Source organism: Salvelinus fontinalis, chromosome 32 (genome assembly GCF_029448725.1).
Source record: "Salvelinus fontinalis isolate EN_2023a chromosome 32, ASM2944872v1, whole genome shotgun sequence".
Classification (NCBI taxonomy): Eukaryota; Metazoa; Chordata; class Actinopteri; order Salmoniformes; family Salmonidae; genus Salvelinus; species Salvelinus fontinalis.
Window position 1 is genome coordinate 19532017 of NC_074696.1, and position 6847 is coordinate 19538863.

Consider the following 6847-nt stretch of genomic DNA (forward strand, 5'->3'; position numbering starts at 1 on the left):
AAGAGCACCAGTAAGCCAGTGACTCAGCCCCTGTAATAGGGTTAGAGGCAGAGAATCCCAGTGGAGAGAGGGGAACCGGCCAGGCAGAGACAGCAAGGGCGGTTCGTTGCTCCAGAGCCTTTCCGTTCACCTTCACACTCCTGGGCCAGACTACACTCAATCATATGACCTACTGAAGAGATAAGTCTTCAGTAAAGACTTAAAGGTTGAGACCGAGTCTGCGTTTCTCACATGGGTAGACAGACCGTTCCATAAAAATGGAGATCTATAGGAGAAAGCCCTGCCTCCCGCTGTTTGCTTAGAAATTCTAGGGACAATTAGGAGGCCTGCGTCTTGTGACCGTAGCGTACGTATAGTTATGTACGGCAGGACCAACTCGGAAAGATAGGTAGGAGCAAGCCCATGTAACGCTTTATAGGTTAACAGTAAAACCTTGAAATCAGCCCTTGCCTTAACAGGAAGCCAGTGTAGGGAAGCTAGCACTGGAGTAATATGATCAAATTTCTTGGTTCTAGTCAGGATTCTAGCAGCCGTATTTAGCAATAACTGAAGTTTATTTAGTGCTTTATCCGGGTAGCCTGAAAGTAGAGCATTGCAGTAGTCTAACCTAGAAGTAACAAATGCAGGTATTAATTTTTCTGCATCATTTTTGGACAGAAAATGTCTGATTTTTGCAATGTTACGTAGATGGAAAAAAGCTGTCCTTGAAACAGTCTTGATATGTTCGTCAAAAGAGAGATCAGGGTCAAGAGTAACGCCGAGGTCCTTCACAGTTTTATTTGAGACGACTTTACAACCATCAAGATTAATTGTCAGATTTAACAGAAGATCTCTTTGTTTCTTGGGACCTAGAACAAGCATCTCTGTTTTGTCCGAGTTTAAGAGTAGAAAGTTTTCAGCCATCCACTTCCTTATGTCTGAAACACAGGCTTCTAGCGAGGGCAATTTTGGGGCTTCACCATGTTTCATTGAAATGTACAGCTGTGTGTCATCCGCATAGCAGTGAAAGTTAACATTATGTTTTCGAATAACATCCCCAAGAGGTAAAATATATAGTGAAAACAATAGTGGTCCTAAAACGGAACCTTGAGGAACACCGAAATGTACATTTGATTTGTCAGAGGACAAACCATTCACAGAGACAAACTGATATCTTTCCGACAGGTAAGATCTAAACGAGGCCAGAACTTGTCCGTGTAGACCAATTTGGGTTTCCAGTCTCTCCAAAAGAATGTGGTGATCGATGGTGTCAAAGGCAGCACTAAGGTCTAGTAGCACGAGGACAGATGCAGAGCCTCGGTCTGACGCCATTAAAAGGTAATTTACCACCTTCACAAGTGCAGTCTCAGTGCTATGATGGGGTCTAAAACCAGACTGAAGCATTTCGTATACATTGTTTGTCTTCAGGAAGGCAGTGAGTTGCTTTGCAACAGCTTTTTCTAAAATTTTTGAGAGGAATGGAAGATTCGATATAGGCCGATAGTTTTTTATATATATTTTTTTATAAGGTTTGGCTTTTCAAGAGAGGCTTTATTACTGCCACTTTTAGTGAGTTTGGTACACATCCGGTGGATAGAGAGCTGTTTATTATGTTCAACATAGGAGGGCCAAGCACAGGAAGCAGCTCTTTCAGTAGTTTAGTAGGAATAGGATCCAGTATGCAGCTAGAAGGTTTAGAGGCCATGATTATTTTCATCATTGTGTCAAGAGATATAGTACTAAAACACTTAAGTGTCTCTCCCGATCCCAGGCCCTGGCAGAGCTGTGCAGATCCAGGACAGCTAAGCCCTGGAGGAATACGCAGATTCAAAGAGGAGTCCGTAATTTGCTTTCTAATGGTCATGATCTTTTCCTCAAGGAAGTTCATGAATTTATTACTGCTGAAGTGAAAGCCATCCTCTCTTGGGGAATGCTGCTTTTTAGTTAGCTTTGCAACAGTATCAAAAATAAATTTTGGATTGTTCTTATTTTCCTCGATTAAGTTGGAAAAGTAGGATGATCGAGCAGCAGTGAGGGCTCTTCGGTACTGCACGGTACTGTCTTTCCAAGCTAGTCGGAAGACTTCCAGTTTGGTGTGGCGCCATTTCCGTTCCAATTTTCTGGAAGCTTGCTTCAAAGCTCGGGTATTTTCTGTATACCAGGGAGCTAGTTTCTTATGACAAATGTTTTTAGTTTTTAGGGGTGCAACTGCATCTAGGGTATTGCGCAAGGTTAAATTGAGTTCCTCAGTTAGGTGGTTAACTGATTTTTGTCCTCTGACGTCCTTGGGTAGGCAGAAGGAGTCTGGAAGGGCATCAAGGAATTTTTGTGTTGTCTGAGAATTTATAGCACGACTTTTGATGGTCCTTGGTTGGGGTCTGAGCAGATTGTTTGTTGCGATTGCAAACGTAATAAAATAGTGGTCCGATAGTCCAGGATTATGTGGAAAAACATTAAGATATACAACATCTATTCCATGGGACAAAACTAGGTCCAGAGTATGACTGTGGCAGTGAGTAGGTCCAGAGACATGTTGGACAAAACCCACTGAGTCGATGATGGCTCCGAAAGACTTTTGGAGTGGGTCTGTGGACTTCTCCATATGAATATTAAAATCACCAGAAATTAGAATATGATCTGCTATGACTACAAGGTCTGATAGGAATTCCGGGAACTCAGAGAGGAACGCCTGTAAACAGTAGCTATAAAAAGTGATTGAGTAGGCTGCATAGATTTCATGACTAGAAGCTCAAAAGACGAAAACGTCATCATTTTTTTTTTGTAAATTGAAATTTGCTATCGTAAATGTTAGCAACACCTCCGCCTTTGCGGGATGGGGGATATGGTCACTAGTGTAACCAGGAGGTGAGGCCTCATTTAACACAGTAAATTCATCAGGCTTAAGCCATGTTTCAGTCAGGCCAATCACATCAAGATTATAATCAGTGATTAGTTCATTGACTATGACTGCCTTTGAAGTGAGGGATCTAACATTAAGTAACCCTATTTTGAGATGTGAGGCATCACGATCTCTTTCAATAATGGCAGGAATGGAGGAGGTCTTTATCCTAGTGAGATTGCTAAGGCGAACACCGCCATGTTTAGTTTTGCCCAACCTAGGTCGAGGCACAGACACAGTCTCAATGGGGATGGCTGAGCTGACTACACTGACTGTGCTATTGGCAGACTCCACTAAGCTGGCAGGTTGGCTAACAGCCTGCTGCCTGGCCTGCACCCTATTTCATTGTGGAGCTAGGGGAGTTAGAGCCCTATCTATGTTAGTAGATAAGATGAGAGCACCCCTCCAGCTAGGATGGAGTCCGTCACTCCTCAGCAGGTCAGGCTTGGTCTTGTTTGTGGGTGAGTCCCAGAAAGAGGGCCAATTATCTACAAATTCTATCTTTTGGGAGGGGCAGAAAACAGTTTTCAACCAGCGATTGAGTTGTGAGACTCTGCTGTAGAGCTCGTCACTCCCCCTAACTGGGAGGGGGCCAGAGACAATTACTCGATGCCGACACATCTTTCTAGCTGATTTACACGCTGAAGCTATGTTGCACTTGGTGACCTCTGACTGTTTCATCCTAACATCGTTGGTGCCGACGTGGATAACAATATCTCTATACTCTCTACACTCGCCAGATTTAGCTTTAGCCAGCACCATCTTTAGATTAGCCTTAACGTCGGTAGCCCTGCCCCCTGGTAAACAGTGTATGATTGCTGGGTGATTCGTTTTAAGTCTAATACTGCGGGTAATGGAGTCGCCAATGACTAGGGTTTTCAATTTGTCAGAGCTAATGGTTGGAGCCTTCGGCGTCTCAGACCCCGTAACAGGAGGAGTAGAGACAAGAGAAGACTCGGCCTCAGACTCCGACTCGCTACTTAATGGGGAAAACCGGTTGAAAGTTTCTGTCGGCTGAACGAGCGACACCAGTTGAGCATTCCAACAGCATTTCCCTCCAGAAGCCATGAGAAAGTTGTCCGGCTGCGGGGACTGTGCGGGGGGGTTTATACTAACGTTATCTCAAACGTTGTTTTAGAGAATTTGGCAGTATGTCCAACCGGCCTCACAACCGCAGACCAAGTGTAACCACACAAACCCAGGACCTCCACATCAAGCTTCTTCATGTCACAATTCCAATGGTGGACATGAAAGAGTCAGGTGCAGAGAGCAGGGTAATCTCAATCAAGTGGATTTATTATTTCACCCAGAAATAATCACCTAAACGGCGACGCCACACAAACAACGGGCGCGTCAAAATACTGTCCAATATAAGTAGGACTGAAATCCACTATACAAAACACCACCAACACAAACAGAAAAACAAGCCCGCACAAAAGTCGGCGGGCCAACTGGGTTTAAATAACCCCCTACCCTAAACACAAAACAGGTGAAACCAATTAGACAAACTCAAAAGAAAACAGAAAAGGGGATCGGTGGCAGCTAGTAGACCGGAGACGACGACCGCCGAGCGACCCCGAACGGGAAGAGGCACCGTCCTCGGCGGGATTCGTAACACTTCACCTGCCGGATCATCTGAGACCAGCCAGCCGGGCAGCTGATGAAACTGAGGAGTAATTCTGTCTGTAATAAAGCCCTTTGTGGGGAAAACCTCATTCTGATTGGCTGGGCTTGGCTCCCCAGTGGGTGGGCCTGGCTCCCAAGGACACCTACAGCACCCAATGTCACAGGAAGGCCAAAAAGATCATCAGGACAACAACCACCTTAGCCACTGCCTGTTCACTCCGCAATCATCCAGAAGGTGAGGTCAGTACAGGTGCATCAAAGCTGGGACCGAGATGCCATCAGACTGTTAAATAGCCATCACTAGCACCCTAGAGGCTGCTGCACTATATACATAGATTTGAAATCACATGCCACTTTTATAATGTAATGCTAGTCACTTTAATAATGTTTACATATTTTGCATTACTCATCTCATAAGTATGTACTGTATTCTATTCTATTCTACTGTAATTTAGTCTATGCTGCTCCGATTTTGCTCGTCAAAATATTTATATATTCTTAATTCCATTCCTTTACTTTAGATGTGTGTATTGTTGTGAAATTGTTAGATATTACTTGTTAGATATTACTGCACTGTTGGAGCTAGAAACACAAGCATTTCGCTACACCCACAATAACATCAGCAAAACATGTGCATGTGACCAATACAATCTGATTTGATTTGAAGTGGGTGGGGCTATCCCCTCCCAGGCCCACCCATGGCTGTGCCCCTGCCCAGTCATTTAATATCCATAGATTAGGGCCTATTAATTTATTTCAATTGACTGATTTCCTAATATAAACTTCAACTCAGTAAAATCGCTGAAATTGTTGCATGTTGTGTTTATATTTTTGTTCAGTATAGAAGTTTTCAAAAACATATTCTAAACTCAGCAAAAAAAGAAACTGTCATAGGCGAAACTGTCATTCAAAGATAATTCGTAAAAATCCAAATAACTTCACAGATCTTCATTGTAAAGGGGGTAAACACTGTTTCCCATGCGTGTTCAATGAACCATAAACAATTAATGAACATGCACCTGTGGAACGTTCGTTAAGACACTAACAGCTTACAGACGGTAATTAAGGTCACAGTTATGAAAACTCAGGACACTAAAGAGGCCTTTCTACTGATTCTGAAAAACACCAAAAGAAAGATGCCCAGGGTCCCTACTCATCTGCGTGAACGTGCCTTAGGCATGCTGCAAGGAGGCATGAGGACTACAGATGTGTTCAGGGTAATAAATTGCAATGTCCGTACTGTGAGACGCCTAAGACAACGCTACAGGGAGACAGGACGGGCAGCTGACCGTCCTCGCAGTGGCAGACTACGTGTAACATCAATTGCACCGGATTGGTACATCCGAACATCACACCTGCGGGACAGGTACAGGATGGCAACAACAACTGCCCGAGTTACACCAGGAACACACAATCCCTCCATCAGTGCTCAGACTGTCCGCAATAGGCTGAGAGAGGCTGGACTGAGGGCTTGTAGGGCTGTTGTAAGTCAGGTCCTCACCAGATATCACCGGCAACAACGTCGCCTATGGACACAAACCCACCGTCGCTGGACCAGACAGGACTGGCAAAAGTGCTCTTCACTGACGAGTCAAAGTTTTGTCTCACCAGGGATGATCGGATTCGCATTTATCATCGAAGGAATGAGCGTTACACCGAGGCCTGTACTCTGGATACAGGCCGATTTGGAGGTGGAGGGTCCGTCATGGTCTGAGGCGGTGTGACACAGCATCATTGGACTGAGCTTGTTGTCATTGCAGATAATCTCAACGCTGTGCATTACAGGGATGACATCCTCCTCCCTCATGTGGTATACTTCCTGCAGGCTCATCCTGACATGACCCTCCAGCATGACAATGCCACCAGCCATACTGGTCGTTCTGTGCATGATTTCCTGCAAGACAGGAATGTCAGTGTCCTGCAATGGCCAGCGTAGAGCCCGGATCTCAATCCCATTGAGCAAGTCTGGGACCTATTGGATTTGAGGGTGAGGGCTAGGGCCATCCCCCCCAGAAATGTCCAGGAACTTGCAGGTGCCTTGGTGGAAGAGTGGGGTAACATCTCACAGCAAGAACTAGCAAATCTGGTGCAGTCCATGAGGAGGAGAAGCACTGCTGTACTTAATGCAGCTGGTGGCCACACCAGATACTGACTGTTACTTTTGATTTTAACGGGACACATTATTCCATTTCTGTTAGTCACATGTCTGTGGAACTTGTTCAGTTTATGTCTCAGTTGTTGAATCTTATGTTCATACAAATATTTACACATGTTAAGTTTTCTGAAAATAAACGCAGTTGACAGTGAGAGGACGTTTATTTTTTCTGAGTTTATTCTTACGTA